Below are 23,767 nucleotides of genomic sequence, written 5' to 3'. Positions count from 1 at the left end.
GCCTGAGAACTGGTGTTTTGTCATTCTCCTGTTTTTCAATTTTAAGTTTATTTACAGAAATTAGCAAAAATGAGGAACTGCTTGAAGTACCACGCTTAGTTGCTTGAGTGTTGTGTTGTGCATGGTCAGAGTTGGCAACTTTATTTAAAATGTTTGAGTCTTATTTGTGGATTCAGATTTCGCTTGGGTCATCGTTTGGTCATGCTGTTCTGTTTTTAATCTTTCACGACTTTAGACTGGTAAGAGTTTTTAATACTAAGTCCCACTTCTGATTTTTGGTTAGACTTCAGTTCTGCTGCGTCACGAGTGAGTGCAGCTGCTTTGCACTTGCAGCTTCTGGATTACACAGCACTAATTCTTCCTGGTTTGCATAACATTGCACTGATCTTTGTTGGAAAGTTAATTTATCTAGATCTTCGGTTTTCCATGTTGGAGTGTGACAAGAGGGTATTTGAACTGAAAACAAAGGCTCAAATGGCTGTTTGAAACCTAAACAAAGCAGGGAGCGTGCTGTCTGAGATCGAGTTGACTGGTTTTTATCTGGTGCCTCTCTTGCACACCGCGCGCGGTGGAATTATTTGTTGATGGAAAGGAAAGTTCGTAGTTCGGTTGCAAAGACGGTGGCTGTTTCTGAGAAGAGGCAGAAGAGAGGAGGCAGCGCCCGCTCTCTGGTTATGCAGCTCTGCGGGGCACCGCGTCTGCCCGCCGACCTTAAATTAATCTTCTGCGCTTTCCTTCAGCGTGTGGGAGAAAAATTATCTGTTCAGATCCTAATAAAAAGTGGCCTATTTACTAAGCATTTGGTACATGTATTTATTTACAAATATTCTTGATCTTTAATTAAGGAATCCAGCTCCGTTACTTGCTGCTTGGTGCTCACTTCCAGGCTGGGGAGTCTGCGAGAAGATGAGTGACTGCAGAATCTGACTTCTCTGCACATCGGTCTGTTCAAAACAAGCAGTTTTGCAGCTGATCAAAGCGGGAGGATTATGCTGCTGCCGTGGAACTAAACCGTTGAGGGGAGATACATGGCAGCTCTGAAGCAGGCCTACCTGAACTGATGGGCTCTTTGTTCTCAACAGGATAATGTGAATAATTTGTTGATTTTTGTTTGTTTGTGTTTAACAGAAGTGTTGTTCATTCTGTTGGAATATTCACTCTTGGCATTTCAAAGCCCAAACAACTGGGTTCCTTTTAACAGAAAGCTGTATTGCATATAGTTCCGTAGGCAGGGCGAAGTTTGTCTTCGACGAAATATAGGGCATCCTCTGTGGATGTGGGTTTTCAGAACACTTTTCTTATAAAGAAAAGAGGGATTTTGTTTTGCACACGTGTGTTAATAGTCTGAATGTAAAACCTGCATGGAGACCGTTATGTCTGACTTATTAAGCAGTATATTTATCGCAGAAATGGAGAAGTCTCTGAAACGAGCAATATGTTACGGATTACAGTTGCCTTTTGTGCTATAGGTAAGCAGTCAGGTTGTGTCTTTTCTCCCCATACGTTTCTGGTTTTATAATTCACCAGATATTGTCACCTAAATGGCATTTATTTAGGTAGCTATATTCAAAGGCAGTCTTTTTGCTTTCTCTGTAATACTGCTTTTTATTCATGCAAAGTGTACCTGTATGTATAGTAAGTATTTGTTATCAGCCAATATAATCTTCTTAATGTAAAAAGAAATAGCTTCTAAAGCGTATAAATTTTTTTCACGTGTTCTGCACTTAAGCATTTTCATTTGTTGTTTGTTTACAATTAATCTATGGATGTACATTTAAAATTATTTGCAGAAAGCTAATTTTCCTAGGTTGAATTGAAACTTGTGCAAGTCTTGAGGATTCTGTGACCTGTTAATAATAATAAAATAAATAAATGACTAGCACAAACTTTGATCTGGTGGTTTAGGAGTTCGATCTGCTGAAATGCTGGCTGTCCCTGTCCAGAGCGAGCCAATCGAAGAACTAAAACAGCTGCTATTAGCTGTGGCCTCTTCTTTGTGGATGGTGAGATTCTTGTCTCTTCTCTTTCATTGTTGTTTTATTTCAACTTAGGAAACCAGTAAAAAGTTGAAGACTTTCCTGTTAAATCAAGAGTAAAAATATATCAACGTGTCAACTAAAAGCTGTTTCCAGTTACTGCTCCTGTCAAATTGGTTACATTCACAAAGTACAAGTAGCATTTGTGATATTGGATCATTTTTAAAGGCAGATTTTGTTTAATAGCATTCTCTTGTAATTTCATTTTTATTCAAGCTTTTTCCTTACTGCATAGAGAGGAATTTTATGACTGAAATAGGAGTTGGTGTCTGATTCTTTGACAAGCTGATTTTGAATCTGGCTGTATCGTGCTTTTATAGACTACAATATTTATTTTCTGTTTTTTGGGTAGCTCATCTAGTGTCCGGTACCTGAAGACACGTGTGTATTCCATAAAACTTTAGTGCAAGAGTTTGAACTTGGATTACGTGCAGCTGTTGGGGAGCCAAGGAGGAAGAGGAAGAAACAGAAAATTGTGGTTTGGTTTCTGGGCAAGGGCTCAGTTCCGCAGAAGGCATGGTGCTTGGCAAGGGGAAAAACCAAGATTGATGGTGTTGAGCTGTTTCACTCCTCGTGTTCGTTAAATCTTGTAAAACTGTTGGAACCATGACTCTCTTTCTTATAGAGGAAAATAAGGTAATGTGAGTAAGCTCAGAACCTTTATTGCTTTCCAGCACGTTGTTTATATATGACATTTTTTTTCCTTAGAATTGTTAAAATGGGCCTGCCAGATTACCGTAAAGGTATCTTGACTTGCTTATCTCCTAAGCAAAAGTCTCCTATCTGGGAATAAGGTCTGTGCTGCCTTGCCTCTGAGGTTAAGTTAGCTAGTTCGGAGGATGGGCTGTTTCTTGTATCTTTTCTTGCAGAATTTTATTGAAGCATTGTTAAAAGTCTGGATATGGCTCTGTAGTACTGAAAAATGTAGGCTTTGACATGCCTAATTAGGCAGTCATCATTCTTAGCCCATTGCCTGTAAGCGAAAGCTATCGAAAGGGTACACGTATCCTGGTGTATATTCTCTTAGAAACCATGAACAGTGTAGACCAAGGCTGTAGAAAATGGACTGTGATTTTTTTCATGATTGAGAAGCATGAAGAGATTTGCTGGTGGGTTCTGAGCGACTTAGAGGTTGTTCTCTTTAATTTTTTCTGCTTCGTGATCATCTTCTGTGACAGTTAAGCCACTGGTGTTTTCTGTTTTCCCCAAGCTGCTCTCTCAGAAGCCTTCCTTTTTGTGTGTTTGGTTTTGTTCCCCCCCCCCCCCCCCCCCCCCCCCCGAAATTATCCTTTCAGTGTAGCAATCGGACTAATTTTGTTTTGTGAGCACCTTATGCTAGTCATCAGAACGACTGTTCCAGTTGTGAAGAGGACCTCTTAAACAATAGCCAGATTGCATCTTATTCCACGACCCACTGCCGTAGCTGGTTTGGGTATAAAAATTTACGTATGAACTTCATTTTAAGCTTCCCTAGCAGTTGCTGCTGGCGGACAGCAAGGACACGGTAGTCTGCTTATTAGAGACAGCAAGAGGACATTCTGTCCTCCTGCCGCTTTGTGCTCTGCGTCGCCTGGTGCCAGTGGCGTGAGGCCTCTAGGTTTCGTGTCTCCTGCTCTGCCATGGGTCCAATGGCATTTCAGACGTTTCACTGTGTATTAGGCTTTTAATTTTTTGTATTTACCCTCTTTAAGGTCCTACTTTACATACTTACAGCATTTCCTTTTGGGGGAGGGGTGTTGTTCGTTTGGTTTGGACTCGGTGGTTAGCTTTAATCAGCAGCGTGGCATTAAGAACTTTATCTGAGTACGAGCTTGAGGACGGGAAAAAAAAAATCTTTCTGGCTTCTCTCTGTTCTTGCCGTTTGTGTATGAAAGTGTGTTGGAGCTTTCCCTGGTGATGCTGGTACTTCATTTTAATATCTTGGAAGCAATTTCTTATTATAAGTAAATTTATCCTGTGGAAGAAACTTTAATCATCTGATTTTTTTTTTTCCATTACTTCCCCATACCCAGTTGGAAATTCATGAAATCTGGTAGAGGTTCCAAGACCCTTAAGGACTTGCAATGTTAAAATGATTCATTAACTGTTCTAATTACATGACTTCTAGGGCATGCCTGCATGCTTCAGGGCAAATAGGTATAATGACAAATACACGATACCTGGCCTAAATGAAGGCTTCTCCTTAAATGCATCTGGACAGGTGGTGTGACTGTGAAGAATTTTAGCCTCCCCAAAATGCAAAATATGATGATTGGTCAGATGATGATACATGGTCACTATACACAGGTGTCTTTATTTGGCAGCTACTTCTTTGAGGGGCTGAAAAACTTGCCACAGGACTCTCTCCCAAGGGTTAATGGAGGATTTGGTTTGTTGATGTTCTGAGTGCTCCTTGCTCGTGTTAAAATCAATAGAGACAGTTTTTAAGAAACTTTTTTTTTTTTTTACAGCTACAAAGGCAAAAATCTTTTCTCTGTGAAGCAAACAGAAGTAAACAGATCTATATTTTCCTGTGATTGATGTGGGCTGATACGAGCTGCTTTTGAAATGCAAACTGCAGGCACCTTCTGACATCTGTATTGCAGGTAGCTTCTCTGAGGTGGACTTGTAGATAAGACTGTTGCGTAGGCCTCTTGCGACGTTTAATGTCAGGAAGCTGAGCTAAGATGTGTTAATTTTATTAACGTAAGTAAATTGAAGCAGTGATAAAAGGAGGTGGTAATTTGTAAAAGTGTATTTTAAAGAGCGGTAGATCTGAGCGTTTCCATTTTAACTTCAGTTTCTGTTCAGGAGGGGTAAAATGTCATTAGAGGAAACCAAGAATAACAAAAGCTTAATTTCCTTGCAGTGGAAGAGAAGCTCTTAATCTAACGAAAGCCATAATGTCAGGAGCAGAGAAACCAGCTTCTTGGGAGAAGTTGTATCTGATGGTTCATCTTGGTGGTAATCATGCCAGAGTTAGCCTGCTCATTGCTATTTCCAGACAGTGGTGGAGTAAACTTCTGTTTGACTCTGGTGGTAAATGGCTTTCACCTGTGCTGTTGTCACTGCGTGCTGAAAGAAAGGCATGCTGGCACTTTAGAGTTTGTTTAGGTTTGCTAAAATGGAGTTTTAGTGTATGTTATTAATTTGTTGCAATATCAAGCATGTCTTTTGAAAATGCATGTTGGAAGGTTTCCTTTTGCATCTGAGTGAGGAGGGAGAAGTTAAGTTGTCGATACATCTGTAAACTGGAAAGAAACCTAAAATTGACCCGAAAAGTAACTTTCTGTTACCCTGTCTGGAAGGGATCATTTGGAGTCTTGAATGGTACCTACAAGGAGTAACAGAACCGGTCCCATTGGAATTAGTATGAAATTAGAGCTTTACATGCAAATAAGATCTGAGGACTAAACACTGCCCCCCCCCAATGCTAGTGGGTTATTTTTTTTTGTTGCTTTTTTTCCTCTTGCCAGCCTGGAATAGAGAAGTCCCCGGTGACATTTCTCACAAACGCAGAGTGGTCTTAGGAAAAATGCTGCTGTTGGAGGCTGTAGGATTCTGGAGTGAGCAGTGTGTTGTTGTGGTTTAGTAACCTCAGGATACTTGAAAGGAACAAGAGAGAGAGGTATGTGGAAGACAACACACATCCTCCAGTTGCAGGCAAGAACTGTTTTTCTTGCATTTCCTTTAGAGGAACAATCAGGCTCATCAAGATGATTGATTAATGCAGCTTACTGCCATTAATCTTTCTGAACACCAATATATGTAGCATGCAGTAAAATCCATTAACATGCCGTGACCCTGTGCTAATTGTTAAACTCTGCTCTTCTTTGAACAGCTTAGTACTGAGGTAGATGCACGTAGATTACAGAGGGGTGAGAATGGCTCCCTCACAAATGAAAATATTTAATTTGATAAAACAGATAATAATGCTAGCTCTCTCACTCTTTGGTTGTTGAATGACTTAAGTGGAGTAGAGTATGTCATTAATGGTATTAAATGTTATTAAATAGGAGTGAGGAAGACATGATATGGAAAGGGAGAAAATCAGTGCATCATCATGTGCAACCTTGGCCCTGTGTCAGGTTGATCCATAAGAGAACTTGTTTAAAACTTGTTTATTTAAACTACTTATCATGCAGTTCACTGGCCTCAGAAAATGAAGATCAGGGAAAAATGAGCACAGTCAAGGTTTCAGATAAACCACAGGTTTCATGTGACGGTGATTTGAGTGTCCCAGTGCAATGGAAATAAGCGCCCAACTAGATTTGCTAACTTAAGGCAGTCTTTCAAAACCTAGTCAAAATGCTAGTGAGAGCTACATACAAAGAAATTTCACAGAACCTTTTTCTTTTTTAAACTGTTATACAGTAGTAGTGTGAATACCTACTTGAAGTAAAAATATGATGATATCTAAAAAGATAGACAGTACCTGAACTTCAGGAAGCGTAAGATGGGAGGTTAAGATGACTGCAGTGACTAAAACATTGATGGAAGGCAATGCTCATCTCATTTCCCCACCTGGAGTGCTGCCTCCAGCTCTGGGGTCCTCAGTACAAGAAGGACTTGGACCTGTTGGAGTGGGTCCAGAGGAGGGCCACAAAAATGATCAGAGGGATGGAGCATCTCTCTTATGAGGAGAGGCTGAGAGAGCTGGGGTTGTTCAGCCTGGAGAAGAGAAGGCTGCGGGGTGACCTTATTGCAGCCTTTCAGTACTTAGAGGGCTTATAAGAAAGATGGGGACAGACTTTTTAGCAGGGCTGGTAACGATAAGACAAGGGGTAATGGTTTTAAACTAAAAGAGGGTAGATTCAGACTGGATATAAGGAAGAAATTTTTTACAGTGAGGGTAGTGAAACACTGGAACAGGTTGTCCAGAGAGGTGGTAGATGCCCCATCCTTGGAAACATTCAAGGCCAGGCTGGATGGGGCTCTGAGCAACCTGATCTAGTTGTAGATGTCCCTGCCAGTTGCAGGGGGGATGGACGAGATGGCCTTTAAAGGTCCCTTCCATCCCAAAGCGTTCTATGATTCCATGATCTTTAGAATGATGGATAAAATCCCATGCAGCTATGTTTAGAGAAGTATGTGATTATCTTCATACTCCTGATTGTATCAAAAGTGATTATTTACATCTTTTAACTTGATGTTTCTTGTTTAAATCTGCTGGGTATTCTTGATGCTGTTGTTCAGTTGATTGTAGAAACTAATTGGGGGAGAAAGATTTATGGCTACAGTTTACTCATAATCTCAATGTGTTTTCATTTGAGTCAGTTGAGAGAAAGAGGTTGACCTCCTCTTACAAGAAATCCACGTGAACTCATAATTCAGGTAAAAAAACCAAACCAACCAAACAGAACCCCACCAAACCCAAAACCTCACTATTTTAACATGTCTGTTTTAGACAAAAGGATATGAATTGTAGATTAACTTTTCCAAATCCTTTACTAAGGGAAAACTCTCTGTTTTTAAGCAGATGCTATTTAGAGTGTGCAGTAGTGGTGAATTCTTCTTAGGGTAACGGCAAAGCTCTGAGTTACTTCAAGATTCAATAAATCTCTCCTTGAAGTACTGCTGGTGCTGTATGTACTGTAACTACCTGGGTCATGTTGCTGGACATCCATGAGGAGAGAGGTCTGCTCTTGCCATGGCAGGAATCCTGACACTGCGATACGATACTCTGTTTGCATCTGTCTGATGTTCCTTAGGGTGCTTTTGGTCTCTCAAACTTTCAGAAAACTTTTTTGAAACTTCTTCAGACAACTCGAGCTTCAATGGATATTGAATATTATTTGTCCAATGCAAGCCATCCGTTATCTGTTTTGCAGGCTTCAGTTAGTAGCAATCAAAGAAAAAAAAAAAATGCTTCCCTCAGTGCTGCATTTTTTTTGCTTTATCATCTTCAAACAAGTTAATTTTGTGGTGTTCATCCATTTACCCAAGTTTCTTATCTCTGCAATCCAGGCTTGAGGATTCACTTGCAGACCTAGTATTTGCGGATTTGGAAGGGAGAGGTTTGGAGGTAGGAAGTGGTGTCTCAATTACTGGTTACTTTTGCATTTCTTCCATTAATCTTCGTTTGTATGATAAAACAGCTTAAAACTATATTCATTTCAACTGGCTGAATCGTGGAAATTGATTTTCATGCTGTCACAAATGATGGCATTCTTATGCCACTTGAATTTGGTTGGAAGAGCCAGTACTTGTGATGGTGACGTAGGTTATAAGCAGACCTAATGGTTCTGTTCTTTGGACCCCTGCAACTGTGACTAGGCTTATTTGGTCAAAATTTCACCCCGTGCTGGTTCTGCTCAACTCCTAGCATGCATTCACACGGTCAAGAATACTCTTAGGAGCATTCATGGTGAGCCCCCCCGAACATGCTACTCAGTTGCTGGAGGGTACTGCATGTTCATAATATCTCTGCTGCAGTTGTATTTTTGCTTATTTTTTTTTTTTTTACCAGAATTTAGCCGCTCACAGCTGTGACGATAGCATAAAAGTCTCACACTGGTATTAACACATGCATAATTTTTTTACCACCTGTAAATAGGTGCTGTCCGTGGGGGGGGACAGCGTTGCTTACACCAGGGCTCAGCTGCATGAAACTGCTTTAATCTTGTACATGGACTTATTCTTCACTAGGTCCCTCACAGGTGTTTGTTCAGAACTTTTAGACTGTTTAATACTATAAGTATGGAAGTATAGCTAATTCCAGAATTCCTTTTCCTCAAAGCACTGGTTTCTGTAACCCTTGGCTTTTAGGCAACCTAATTAAAAATTGAGTCTGGTGGAGAGCAAGCTGATCTCCCTGGTGCTCCACCTGCATGTTACCGGTGAGTGTGGGCCAACAACGAGGAGTTTTTTGTCTTATGACCGCACTTGCAACCAAAGTGAGTTATTTGACACTAATAAGAAACGTTACCATCCAGAAGAGGACGTCTTCTTGAGGATGTTTAACTTAAGGTATTTTCAGATTGGCATGAAAAAATTGAGGTTTCTGTTAGCGATGTGGGCAGTTTTTGGCAAAAGCCCTCAGAAGTGCTTGGGTGGTGCTAAGCTTCTGTTGTGCTTTTGCAAACAACTTGAACTGCTTACTTATCTTGTAACTTGAGGGGGGAAAAAAAAGTTGAGTAGATGGCAGCCTGCAAGGTTTTGTGTGAAGTTAAAAAAAATTATTTGGCTTCTGTAAAAGTGTTATTTGAGGAATGCACAGACTCTTTCCCAGACTAGAAAAATGTGGGATTTTTCTCCACTCTGCACAGTTACAACTGAAGGGACTTTGTTCGTGCTTTGAAGACATGGCTTGTATTAGCAACTGAGCACAGGAATCACTGTAACTTTCTGAAAGTTTGGATCATGTGAGAATTTTCTGCGAGAAAACAGTAAAAGTGTTAATTTTCTAGTAGCAATTGTACCATCTTTCACTGAAAAATGAGTTTAAAAAAAAAATAACAACCTGAAATGAACAACACTTCCAATGGGTTGCCTGAAATTTTAGTAACCTACTCTTACTGTTAGGTTATTTTTTATAGGTTGCAGGGGAAAAAGAAATAAAGAATAAATTGAAGAGCACTGTACACACTTCTTTGGTGTCTTAATTCCAGCATTTAAACTTAGAATTGAGGTTAAAGTAAGAACTCAGTTTGTTTTTACATGTGGACCATATGTGCTACTGTCTCTACAAAATGAGAGTGAAGCTAATTAACTACAAACGAAATACAGCACTGCTTTGGGTAGGGGTTTGTTGCCTGCTTTCTTGACGGTGTGAGGCTCGTGATTGTACTCTCTCTTCCTCAGTTTTTGAGCATATGATCCAATTTCCATAGAAGGGTGGAAGGCCTCAGTATTGCCAGTTTCCTCTATTTTTTCTGCAGAAAGAGGTGGTTGAGAGGCTCAGGTTGTTTTTTTGTTTGCTGATAGCTGGGCCCGTATGGGAAAACAGAAGTAACCTGTGGTAGTTCTGGAAGATGAGTTTGGTTTATTGCATTGTGGTGCTGGAGGCGGGTAATAGATATTCATGTGGAACCCGCTTCTGTTCCTCCCCCCGCAATGTAACAGCTTATTTACTACTGAGTAATTGCATAAATATGGGGGTAAAATATGTTATGAAAATGTCACTGGAGTTTCCAATTCCTCTGTGACTTTCTTGGTGGTTCTTCACATATCCAGTAAGCTTTCTGAGCATCAGCAGGCTAATCCTACTGGAGATTAATTACCTCTGAAGTGCTATATGGTCAGAGAATGAATTTGTTTCTGAGATATTTGGGCTGTTCAGAGTTGCCACCCATATGCTCAAAGACGAATATTTGGTCATAGGTCTGATGCAGGCAGACCCACAAGCTGTTTGTAGCCTCGGAGTTTGGGACTGATTATTTAGTGTAGCTTCAAACACAAGGAGCTTTAAATCTAAATTTGATTCCTACATAGAAATTAGACGTCTTTAGAAGTTGGAATGCATTCTTACAACAATTTTCATCTTATTTTAGATTAACATCTCATGAGGTCACTCCTCTTTCTGTTTTGAAGCTCATACTGCCACAACATCATAATTAAGTGGGATGCATTTTCTAACTTTAACATATATTGTTTGATGGCTTTTTTGGAGACATCAGAAACTGGAATAGCTTAACATAGAATGGTAAGAGAAAAACAGATTGCTTTTCATGGAAAAATAGAAGGAATTGAACTAATATTTATTCCCTTTTTATAGCTGGTAATTAATTTCAAGTCCATGTCTGCGAACGATCAGCTGTATCTATCTGCCTTCTAGTTAGGGAAAGCTGCTGACATGATCTCCAGTTAATCACTGTGTTGATTTGAGACTTGATAGCTGCTGAAATAATGAGAACATATCCTCTTTGTTATAACATTCGTAGTGATGGTTTTTTAGCATATATCAAATATTGCACAAGATACTAAAATCTCATAACTCTTTAAGACAGTCCTCGCTACCTGCTTGATCACTTGGATTGGATGGATAATGCAAGATAATTTGAAATGTATCCCTTTTTCCATCAAAAAGGATTATTTGAAAATTGGTCTTTTCTAGCCTACAGTGTCTGAACAATTCTGATGCTTGAGATATCTTCTTTGGTGATCAGAAGAGCACCTTCTTCGGTAACTTCTAGAAAACCAAGAAACAGTTGTGCCAAATAAAGTACAAGAGGGGTCTTTGCCGTAGCTATACTGCTTGGAGATAAAATTGCTACTCTAGGTGGGATGTACTGATGTTAATTGCGGAGCGAAAGGAAGGGGGAGAGGACAGAATGTGTGCTACGGTCTGAAAATCTACCAAGTCTTGCCTCTTTTCCCATTTTTGAGATTCTTTGATAGTAGTTAGACCCCGTGTACCTGAAAATGAATAGACAAGAATTTCTCTAAACTCTTGGCAATCCTTGGTTCAGACTTTGAAGAAAGCTTTGGATTCTTTTGCTGGAGGTTCAGCATTTCACATTTCTCAGGTGCCTAAGAGGTAAGGAGCTGAAAGCTGTTTTGGAGCCTTGGTATCTTATTTTAGCATAAATGGTCACCACCCTTGGTCACCACCCCTGCTATCCGATAGCCTTAATCCATCATGGAAACCTACCTGCCTCTTGGTTTTCAGCTATGCTGTCTTGTCGTGAAGGATTATTTCTACTTGCCTATGTCTTTGAATGTGGTGGCTTATGTTTTGTTTTTTTTTTTTCCTGAACTCGAGTCACCCTGAATCTTTTTTATTAGCTAAAACTACTAACTGGTTTGGCTGGTGATATTGAATTGGGTGGTATACTTGTGCTTCAACTGTTGCTATCTCGGTAGGGTATGGATGGCCTTTCATGCAATGTCTGTCGGAAAATGGATCGTGTGTATTTGAATCTGACTATATAGCCATTATTCTCCAATTTCTAAATATCGATTGCTTATTGCGCAAGTCTTCAGAAAAGATACCTATTGCAGGAGGGAGCTGTTTCCTGAGCTCTGGAACTGAGATTTTTTTCCCATGTTTCTCAAGTTGTGATTTTGGTGTCTGAGACCAGTACAAGCTCAGACCGAAAGTTTTTCTTTAGAAGTGCCTTCATGACAGAAACTCACCTGAACAGGCTTCCAGCGAGTTTCATTCTCTCCCCTCTACCTAGTGCGTTGTCTTATTTGAGGAAGCCGCTGATGGGTTCAGAGACTTGGAGGCGAGAGAGGTAGCACGGCAAGGCAGACATGCAGAAACTGGGCTCAAATAGTCACGCTCCCTGGGAAAAAACCCATCTCATCTAGACTCTTGGAGAGTTGTTCATTCGGTGTCCACATACTAGCTTATCTTCACATCTGTCTGCCTGCATGTTACGGTACACCTAACTTACTAATTGCTGCATTGATTGATCTCTAACAGCTAAGATAGCTAAGCAGCTTGATTAGCAAGGAAATGGGTTGTTGAATTTGAGACTTGCTGAAGCGCTAAGCATCGGTATGTCATCTCCTTATAGATGCCTACATTTCCCTAAGGAGATATCAGTAGTGATATAAAGTGCATTATGTGTTAGCGACAATCATCGCCCAGTTAGGTTTGGCTTTGTCAAAAGGATACCTCGTTTGGAGAAATCTGCACAATTAGGTTTTTTTCAGAAAGATCCTATTTTATTTTTTTTACATAACAGATGATTATGTAATGTACTTTTGCAAGCATTTCTTTTTCAGGTCTAACACAAATAACATTTTAAACAATTTTAAACTTCATGAAGTTGAGTTTGCACTATTCTGCAAAGTGAGCTGTTGATTTTCCTGCAGTAGTTAAGAAGAGGTCTCTGAACTAGAGAATAAAGGCATTTTATGGGAGGCCTGTTAGCGTCGTCTGAAGTTTTCTGTCTTCCCCATTTATTTCCTCTTCAAGGTTTTCTTTATTCTTGATTTTTCTTGTTCCAACCCCACAAATGCTCTCACAGAATAAAAAGTACCTGTGTTTTACAAGGGGAATTCTTTCTTTAAAGAGCTGACGCAGATCAGTGAGCATCGCCCAGATTTGTCTCCTGCTTTCATGTACTTTCCTGATGGGTCGCTGGAGCCTGACCTCACTTATGCTGGCCACTCGTGCTTTTAAAAAAACTAAATGGAGGAATCTGAGGCAGTAGCTCATTCTCCAGGGAACTGGTATGACTTGGAGGATGAAATGAGATTTCGGTACGAGGTTGTGGCTTTCTTTAAACATCACATCTAGGCATAAAACAGTTGTAGCAGTTAGGATTGAAGAACAATTCACTTACGAGAAACGTAAAGAACAAAAAACTACTAGAGGCTTTCTTTAAGCAGATTAGTCAAACATTTTGTGGATATTTTCCCCTTTTTCAAGCACTGGCTGTTAATTCTGGCATAACTCCTTTGTGTAGTGACCTCCTAAGCCAGGCCTGTATCTGAGGCTGGTTGTGAATCTGCCTCAGATTATGGTGAGGAAACATTCCCACTTATTCAGACTTGCATATTCAAGGTAATGGTCTTGACCATTGTGCTTGATATGCCAGGCAGTGCAACACGACATAAAGCAACAAAATGTGAGGTTCACTATGATGGAGATCCATGATGAAAACTCGGAATTTTTTTTTATTAAATTGTGTGTTTGTGCATAGTACAACACAATGTAAAATGATTAGTGTGACAATGCAGCATATTAAGAAAATTTATAGCTTTTGTCCCCAATCTTGCAGAGGTTTCTGCAAGACTGGAACACAGCATTTCTGAACCAATGCTGTGAGACCAGATGCTGTCAGAAACTTGCTGATGTGGAGCAGTCTGTCCTGGCTTAGTGAAGTTTTTGTTCTTACTGCCTGAGGACACCTAACTGACGCTGAAAAACTCTGTAAGAGTTTTGTAATTGTTACCCCTTAGAAGTTGGTGATCATCTATACTTGTGTCAAGATGCACATGCGCTGCTGTTTTTTCTTATGAGCCTCTAGGGAGTGGGTTATCATGAATAGCAATACATGTAATATTCCAACCAAGAACTGCTTGTTAGTCAGTATTTAACTATCTCTTCTTGATAATCTCCTTACAAAATTGCTTTAGAGGATTTTCTTAAATAGTTGTGAAATAGAAGTGGAAAAGGAGAAGGTATTTTTCCTTTAACTTACAATGATGTGCAAGCTGAGCTACTTTAGAAGATCTGTGTGCTTATTTCTGTGAAGCGGTTGGTAAAATTCCAGGCTGAGCGGGTGAATAGAGAGCAGACATCACGGCCGGTGTATTTATTGCAAAGTTGTGTCTCTGGCCTGGTGTGGTCTTTAACTTCTGAACATCTCTGGCCCTGTAATGTTGTTGTCTTGTCTCTGGTGCCAGCTTCAAAACTGTAACTGCCCAGTTTGTCCACCTAAGTCTCCCACCTAGTAATTTTGCTTCACTTAATTGGTAGAACAGAGTAAAAGATCTCTATATTTGACTCCTGTTTACTTTAATTATAGTAAATTTTGTCAGAAATAAAATACCGCTGTGCTTCTTACATTATGAAGCCCATCAGTGAGCTTTGTGTTCTTCTGTGGATGTAAGTCATTGTTCTCTATATCAGCTGTGAAGTTGAATGAAGTCTTCTGAAGTCTGCACCTCTGTTACTTCTGGAACTAGGAACCAAGACGTTGCCTTGAGAACTGGCGGCGCAACGTGGTTTTCATACGCAAGATGTGACTGTTTACAGCATCTCTGAAAGCTGTTAGATTCAGTTATGAACGATGATCTTTTTGAGCCCAGATCTATATACTTTAACCAAGCAGTGCTGTTCTTCAAGTTTACCTTCTCTGTGTTTATCTTCTTTGTGCCTTAACCCCTTGGTGTTTATGACACAGGAATTTCTTTAGCTCTTCAGGGAGTCCTTAACCGTCAAGTCAGCAGTGTTGCAGAGACACTGTGGACATGGGCTTGGTAGCCTTTGTAAAGGACGGGGGTTGCTGTCTTAATTTCAGTTCCTTAAGGTTTCTTTGCTCGCAGCGACATTCAGTTTGTTGCTCTACTTGTGCATGCTATGTACTTTGAACGGTTAATTCAGTAACGAATGCCACGTGCATCATTGTTCTGGGGTATTTTTGTATCATAAGTGTGCCAGGTCGTCTTCAGAAGTGCTAGCATAGCAGGCCAGGTAGGCACTGCTTCTCCAGAATACCATTACCCTGAGTTACTCTTTCATGTAGTAACTGGAGGGATAATATTCCCAAGTTCCACCTGCAAAGTATGAGCGTGTAGCAGGTATAAGCATGCCTCTTATGATCCACTAAATGTGAAGAGCTCCAAGCAGGCCGTTTGTCTTGTAGCCCTCCACTTTGACACAGCTATTACTGCTACTGCCTTTGGCTAGCTATATAATTTTGTAATGCTGTTGTGGCTGGCTGGCTTACCTCCATAACCAAAATGAAGGTAAATTATAGCATTCAGCACAGAAATGGATCAGAAGTTAACAATGCTTGTGTTTATAACGCAGTTTGAAATTTATCATAGAAACATAGAATGGTTTGGGTTGGAAGGGGCCTTAAAGATCATCTGGTTCCAACCGGCCTGCTATGGGCATGGACACCTTCCACTAGACCAGGTTGCTCAAAGCCCCATCCAACCTGGCCTTGAACACTTCCAGGGATGGGGCATCCACAGCTTCGTTGGGCAACCTGTTCCAGTGCCTTACCACGCTCAGAGCGAAGAATTTCTTCCTTATATCCAATCTAAATCTACCCTCTTTCAGTTTAAAGCCATTACCCCTTGTCCTGTCACTACATCCCCTTGTAAAAAGCCCCTTGCCAGCTTTCTTGTAGGCCCCCTTCAGGTACTGGGAGGTTGCTCTAAGGTCTCCCCGGAGCCTTCTCTTCTCCAGGCTGAACAGCCCCAACTCTCTCAGCCTGTCTTCACGGGAGAGGTGCTCCAGCCCTCTGATCATCTTCGTGGCCCTGCTCTGGATTCACTCCAACAGCTCCATGTCCTTCCTATGTTGGGGGCCCCAGAGTTGAACGCAGTACTCCAGGTGGGGCCTTGTATTTGAGATGTCATGGTAATAGTGTCTCTTATTGTTCTAGCTTGTTTGTGCTTATCCTGTGATCTAGGGATTCAATAACACCAGTGTTTGGTACTGCACTAAAAGAAAAGTGAGGCAGGAGGCTTTTAAAATGGAAAATAATTAATCATTAACTATTGGATTGGAGGTGGAGTGTGGCTCTAGTGGGAACTTTGGTTCTTTTGCACATCAATATAGTGGTCATGGGTACAGCTCCTTGGGGAGATAGCAATTTTTTTTTTTTTCCATGTTAAGCTAGGAATAGTTTTGTCCTTGAAGCACATCTTGACTCTGTATGTCTGTGGAAAAGACTTCCCTAAAGCTTTTAGATCTTTGGTTCAGTAACAAGAAAATATAGCTGCAGAAAAGGAACTCCTTAAGTTTGGCTTTATTAAATGTGTAAGACTGGAGGGATGGAGAGGCAGACCAAATGAACGTGCAAGGGATTTTGCTGTAATGAGACCCTGGCAGCAGTACAGAGCTTTCTGTCCTTCAGCTGTCCTTTGTGGACAGATGAGAGGGGCACAACTTTTAGGTATGGATGGAAAAGTGATGTCTCACTTCTTGTTTTAAACTATTTCCCCATGACTATTGAATCAAGTGGTGTTTAGCCTTGAGTCACTCAGCCTTATTCACTGTGGAATTTACTGAGGCAAATAGCTACGACACGCTGCTGCTATTTTTAACGTTATCTCATTGTCTGTGGGTTACATGAAGCCATGCGGTATGAGGATTTGAAGGACATGGGTGCAAGGAGACCCTTTAGAGTGTGCAACACGTCAAAACTTTGTGTTTATTACTCCAGCATAACAGCAGGTGCAGTTCCCCCTGCAGATTGCTGCCTGATGTCCAGGGCTGATGGATAGGCAGTGAAGTGGTGACTTTGAGGATCTTGTAACTTCGCCAAGGCTGAGATACTAATATCTTGAGGTAAAAAGACTGTTTCCCTCCACTCTCTGTAAACCTCAAAATTGGGGAAGAAAGGTAAGGGGGTATCCAGAAATTATGTTAGACTGTGACCTTTGGAAGTAGACCTTCACCAGACATTTCTTCATAAATATTTTTCAGTAAATGACAAGGTGAAGGGGCTTAGATATTCATCCAGCTCATGGTACCAAGCTCCTGCGGGCTTGCACAGGGCATGGAAGAGGGTCCTCAAAATCTGGTAGTCTTTTTTTTCCTTGAAACCGCCTTTGGGAATATTATGATGGACTTCCATCATCCAAATAAGTTCCCAGAAACCCAAAATGGAGTGGTGCTGGAGATGGAATCTAATGCAGGTGAGTATCTGACTTGCCCTGAGAAAAATGTGTGGAGCTTTCCCTTTTGCTTTAAGGCTTTTTCTTCAATTTAGGTCAGAGCTCCTTTCTGGCTTCTCCTACCTCTGCTCTGGTTGACCTAAGTCAAGCCAGAAATGCATAGCCACACTTGTGTCCACAACTTCAGGCTTCGGTCTGTTCAGGATGCATCAGATTTGCTGTGTACCATCAGAGCACGTGGGTTGTAAATCTGGTGAGTCCAGTGTTTTGGGGAAACATCCTACATACTGGCTGCAACTTCTCTGAGACTGCTGAAGATCCTGGACAACAGCATCATCTTTCTACTACCTGGACAGGTTTTCTAGGGTAGGGGTGAGAACCCTCTGAGAAACACGGCTTGTATCTGTGGTGCTGTTCAAGCATCAAAATAGTCTGTCCTGGGGACCTTCTTCCTGAAACATCCTACTGGTGATCTTCTTGGGAGCTGCTTCTTTTCAATCACCCTGAACTTTACATGAGGAGCCATTAGTTAAAACTGTCACATCAGCTCTCCTTTTGACCTGGAAAAGTCAAGTTCTCAAAAAAATGTTATGGGTAATTGTAAGTATGTCCATGGCCAGGATATCCCATCACTGTTGATACAGCTGTCACTGAAGCGTTTTGCAAAAGCAGATGTGAAACCAATACCTACAAGATGCCTTCAACTCGGAAGCAAACAAAGCTTATTTCTGGATCTCAGTCTTTTGAATCGGCTCCAAAATACTGGAAAGGGGTGGGAATGGGGAATTCCCAACTAAGTAAGTTTCACTGGAAAAAGAAACAGAAGAAATGCCTCAAGAAACCAGTCTGTCTTATGCTACCAAGCATGACTATTAATTACTTCAGTGTGATGGTGTTTTCCAGATATTAGCCAAAAAAAAAAAGTCAGAATTTGAGAGGCCTAGTGGAAGCCAGCATCAAGAATAGGGAAATGCCTTTCAAAACTCTTCTATTGGAAAGCAATGGAAGAATATATACTTTTGTTTGGCTGCGTTCCTAGAAAATGCAGGCTTTGTTGGTAAAGACATAGCAGAGATGACCTTAGCAGTGGTTTTAAATATGCTATGAGGATTTAATCTATTGCATTCTTTGGAAGAAAGCGTGTGCATGCATGCATGTATGTACTGATGATGTGCACAGACAACTGTGTGCATAAGCCCTCTGATGCTGTCAGAGGGCAGAAGCGTAGTTTGAGAGTAAACCCAAAGAACAGGAAAACTTGTTTTCTTTTTCAGTGAGGCTGCAAATGCAAGATATCTGGCATGAGAATTCAAGGTCCAAGGGAGGCCTTAGGTTCCATTCCTTCACGCTCTGTGGGCATACTCACTGGTAACTGGCTGAAATTCGCAGAGCAGCCAGAGTAGGTGGTGTTTAAAAAAATAAAATTGATCTAATAATGTTTTTTCTGTCACTTCATAATTTTACTGTTTTTCAATTTAGAACATAAGAACTCTGAATGCCTTTTCTTGAATCTTTCTTCCAGCTAGGTGGTAGGAGGCCAGGTAGCTTCGTAGCCCTGAGAAGTCATCAGATGCTTCCTTTTTCTTCTGTTACTGGTTGTAGAAGAGGGTGACTCTCTTTAACGGCTCCAATGACAAAAACCAATTGATGCTGTAAAGAGAAGAGACTCTAACTTCAGATGTTGTAGAATTTTGCAGCTACTAATTTGAGGGAAGGTTTGGGGTTTTTTTTTGTTGGTGTAGTGGTGTGTGTTTGTTTGTTTGTTGGGTTTTTTTTGTTTACATACTAGGATGTGAACCCTATGTAAGCAGTGGTGGGGGAGGACATCTAATAGAAATGTAGAGAACTGTTCATGGTACTGGAGATAATTTTGTGAAGGGAACTGGGCAGAGGTGCGAGTAGCTAATTGTGTTGTCTTTTGCAGCCACGAATGACAAATGTCTTTCAGAGAGGCCGTCTTTTCACCTGAATGCTTGCAGGAACGTGATCTGTTGGGACAGCAATCTTGTTGGAGTTGACATTAGAGCAAAAAAATCTTTTTACCCTTGGAAAGCATGCTGAGCGTTCAGATTTCTTCTTTTGCAGTAAAGAATTGAGTTAATGCCTTGGCTTTCTCACTACTTTTGTTTTTGCAAGCAAAATGTGAAAACATTCACTACACTCTTCTTGTTATCAATCCTTAAGGAAGAGGAGGTAGGAAATGTTTTAATGGCAGGTGGGTTCCAGGCACAGGTAGATTGTGAGGATGACGTTTGTGTGGGTTGAAGTTGCAGTTTATTTTTCTTTTTTTGATGTGTCTTCTGTTATAGATCTGCTCTTATCTCCTTGGAAACTGAGGAATTAGAACAGCAGTCACAAAAGTAAGAGAGGAGCAGGTTTTAGGAGACAGAAAATCTTATTGGGGGCTGGGAGAGTTACCTGACCATATAGCTAGTATACACCTGAAAAGGAATATACTTTATTTACACTAAGCAAGCATTAAATACAGCACTTGCTGCTGCATTTTTTCAGCTCTGAGGTCATGGTAAAACTTTTTACCTTGAGCTTTACAGCTAGCTGATTGCAGAGTTCTGCATTGCCTCCCACCCCTGCGAGAGCCTGCCTCTGTCTGCTGTGTCCTTGAATTCTCCTTGCTGTCTGAATACACGAGCAACACTTTACTGAAGGATCCAGGCTTATTGCACTTGAGACGCAAAAATATGTGTTCGGTGGAGACATTTAACGTTGTGCTGTATTGGTTATTTGAATACATATTTCTGTAATAACTCTGAATGTTGTTCTTTTTATATGCCAGACGAAGCTGTTTCAGAAAAGACACGAACTCCACTTGGAAGTATAATGGCAGACTTGGGAGGATGCTACGGCTTTGTAATGCATAAGTGCTTTGTACTGATGTGCTGAATGTTCAAGGTGTGTGTGTATGGGGAGTCTGTGAATAATTAACAAAATCTGTGTGTTTCATTTTGTTTTCATTGACTAAACATGAGGATTCAAAGTGAGTTCAGCATTCTGTCTGCTTGCTTTATGTTGATTTATTGCTTTGATTATTAATCTTACTAAGCTGAATTTTATGCGAGTTGTCTCTCGCATCCCCATGAAAGAACAAAATGTTGCTATAATAGCTACCCAACTGTGGAAATTAAGATCAAGAAATGATATCAACTTTCTTGCATATTATTTTCACAGTTTTGGCTGATGTTTTATCAAGGACAGCACACTCAAATGATTGAACGAGACCCTTAGAAACTGACAGTACATGAAGAAGATGGATACCAAATAAGTCTCTCCTGGTTTATCTATAGTCTTTTTTTTTTTTTTTTCTTGGCTGACAGTATTTTGTATGAAGCTGCTGTGTGTTTCATCTTGGGCATTTTGTGTTGCATGTATGAAGCACGTAAGGTTGTAGTGAAGTGTGGAAATGCACAGCTGTGGATGTACCCAAGCTCTGATCAGGAGCTGGCCTTGATGCACGGGCCTTTACTCTGTAGCTGAAGCAGAAACAGCTGGTGGAAAGGCTGGAAAAGTGAGTGTGGGAAGAACTTTATCATGTGCAAGCAAGGCTGCTAGGAAAAGATGGTGCAGTTCTGGTGTTGCTCTTTTTCCCCATCTGCATATCCTGCTTCAAAAGGCTTATAGCAAGCTATATGAAGGCGCAAAGAAGGGCGGTGAAGATGAAATGAAGGTGTAGAACGGCTTCTGTATGATTGTGTTCATTAGCACTATTCAGCCTTGAATAAGAGATCTGATAGAGGTCTATATGATTAAAAAGATGAAAGGTTTACTCTCTCTTCCGAAGCAAGAACTAGGGGACGTCCAATGGAAGTAGCAGATGCCAGATGCAAAGCAAAAGGAGGAGTAACTAACTTCTTGTCACAGGTCTAGAGGATGCTAGGAGTTTGTGAGCTCATAAAATTCAACACATTCCATAGGAGACAAATATATTTAAGCTCCAAACACGAAGTCAGGAAGCCCCTTAATCACAAATAGCTATTTCTGGAGAGGTTATTTAGAGGAAGCTTCATTTACATAGTTGTCTTGTCTTTGCATTCTTCCCTGGATAACCAATTTTGGATGGTGTTGGGAATGAGCTACTGGGCTAATGCACCTTTTTGCCTAACTTGCCGTGGCAGTTCTTGTAATACAGCTGGCAAAATGGGCGTAACTTTTATGAGCCGAAGTCCTTCACTGATGCTCTTCTTTTCTTAGGACACTATAATAGATCTTTAAACATATCCACTCTGGATTTTTCATTTAGACACGCTATTGGACAGAATTGCCTTGTTGCAGTGGAAGAGCAGGACTGGTTATTCTCCGAGTCTCTGCCTGAAGCCAGCATTTTCCTGGTTTTCTCAAGTCAAAGCATAATAGTTGTAAGAAATCTTAATTATTGTAAAATGACTTGTAGCAATCTTTGTTGAGCGTTTAGTCCAATGTTACTTTATTAGTGCACCTATCACTGTATGAAGGCATGTATGAACTATGAAATTTGCTTGTTAATGCAGTGTCCTGGCAATACAAACCTCTGAAGATGTCCCTTTTTGTGCATTTTAATTTACATGCAGTCTTCCTTTTACACCTCAAAAAGAGGTTTAACTGCATCTGTTTGGTCAAAACAAAAAGAATGATGTAGTCAGATCTCTCTTAGAGTTACTGGAAGTTATTAGTGAAAAGGGTGGGATTGTTACACCCCTTCCGATTGCTTTAATTTAAAGAGGAGTATGGTGGGGCAGGTGTCAGTCCCTGCTTCTGTGAATAGTGCATTAATTCTACCCTGTCTTTTGGAAAAGCAACCAAGTAAGTAAAGGCATAGGACTTGTCTGCAGATACAGTGAGGTTTACTCTGGGATAGTTTGTGGTCTGCATTTAGTGTGCCTTCTGAAATCGGAAACTAGAAATCTCATCTTTTAAAAGGTATGTTAAATACTGTAGAAACTCTCTGATAAAGGTCACTTGACATGGCAAGTTTTCCTACATTATGGACATATGAAATTTGTCAGTCATTGTGGGGTGTTTTATTTTATTTTATTTTATTTTATTTTATTTTATTTTATTTTATTTTATTTTATTTTATTTTATTTTATTTTATTTTATTTTATTTTATTTTATTTATTCTTTTAGCCTGAGCTGAAATTTCTTTGATAAAGTTGTATTTTACCAAGCAGTCTTTCTACTGGCAACTAACTCAGGCAAACAGGATGTTTGTTAACATCAATCCTGTGTTAACAATGATCCATTTGTGTTTCACCTCTGAGGATGCACCTCACACTCTGGTTGAATCAGCAGGTGAAAATGACTGCAGGGCTGGGCTGGGCTGGAAAGGTGATACTGGGACAAGGATGATGGTCAGCTGTGAGAAGTGATAGTCAACAGTGCGTATGTGCCACTGTACTCCCTTGCTTTTGAATTGACCCAGATTGTGTGTGAAGAAAAGAACAAGGACCCTGTAATGAACCCTTATCCATGCTTTACAACAGCTATTTCTTAAGAGGATTGTATGTCTTTGTGTCATTTGTACTGAAAAGAATATGTCCAAGTGTTTTGTTGTTTCCTGATCTTTGTAAATACTGTTCAGAAATCAAATGCACCCATTTCCTCAAATAAATCCCAGTATTTTAGGACTTTTTTAGTAAGTGCTGTCAGAAGTTCTTTGCTTCTGGAGAAGGGTGAATTATTTTATTACAACATCTGGTGAGAGACAGTCTATCACTTGAAGTAGTGCAGTTGTCCCAACTGGCTCTCCAGCTCCTTTCCATCCCCAAAGCAGGTCTTGCTAGCCAGCCATTCTGTGTTTCGTCTTAGTGAGACGTTGAACAGCAAAGGGCTGCTGATAGTCTTTGTCTGGTCTGATTACATATATCTGATAATACAAAAGCTCTCTCTTCATGCGTTGGTCTCCTGGTTTCGGCTGGGATAGAGTTAATTTTCTTCCTAGTAGCTGGTATAGTGCTGTGTTTTGGCAAGATGTAGGTGAGATGGCATGCCTGGCTTTAAATATTCAAAATATGCCCGAGTTTGGCCCTAACAGCTGTTATGGCGCTCTGTTCTAATGATGTAAGCCTGGGTGCTTCTGGCTTGTCTAATCAGCCACTTGTTAAAAAGCTGACTGCAGTCGAGGTTCCAGCGGATGGCTTCGGGGAGCGTCTTTCTTGATGCTGACTTATATGAATTAGGTAGTTGTAATTCAGCGGCGCTCACGCAAAGAGATTAATGCGTGCTCATGTCTCTTGCCCAGCCCTTGGCAGCTGTTTGCCAGGTGGGAAGCTGCACTGGGTGAGGATGGTCTCTAGGGCTGCAGTGCACCTGCGTGTCGATTGGGATGTTGTCTTAACTGTTTAAAAGCTCATTAAAGTTGCATCTCCTGTTCCTAGTTCTTTCCTTACCCCCCTCTGGCTAGCTGTCCAGGCTTTTGTGAACAAACCAGAATTGATCACACCAATTAGCTAAGCCCAGGGGAGATTTCGAAATGTTAATGTATATATTTTTTCTTTGCTATTAGATAG

The 23,767-nt window shown here is 40.6% G+C and overlaps 1 protein-coding gene across 1 annotated transcript in view; it reads left to right on the top strand.

The window, feature by feature from the left end:
- Positions 1-23,767, top strand: part of XPR1 (xenotropic and polytropic retrovirus receptor 1) — a 117,479-nt gene that overhangs the window by 20,304 nt on the left and 73,408 nt on the right. The window lies entirely within an intron of this gene.

Source organism: Nipponia nippon, unplaced genomic scaffold (genome assembly GCF_047370975.1).
Source record: "Nipponia nippon isolate SJK-2023a ecotype South Korea unplaced genomic scaffold, ASM4737097v1 scaffold_5, whole genome shotgun sequence".
Taxonomy (NCBI): Eukaryota; Metazoa; Chordata; class Aves; order Pelecaniformes; family Threskiornithidae; genus Nipponia; species Nipponia nippon.
This window is presented reverse-complemented; position numbering and strand designations above follow the sequence as displayed.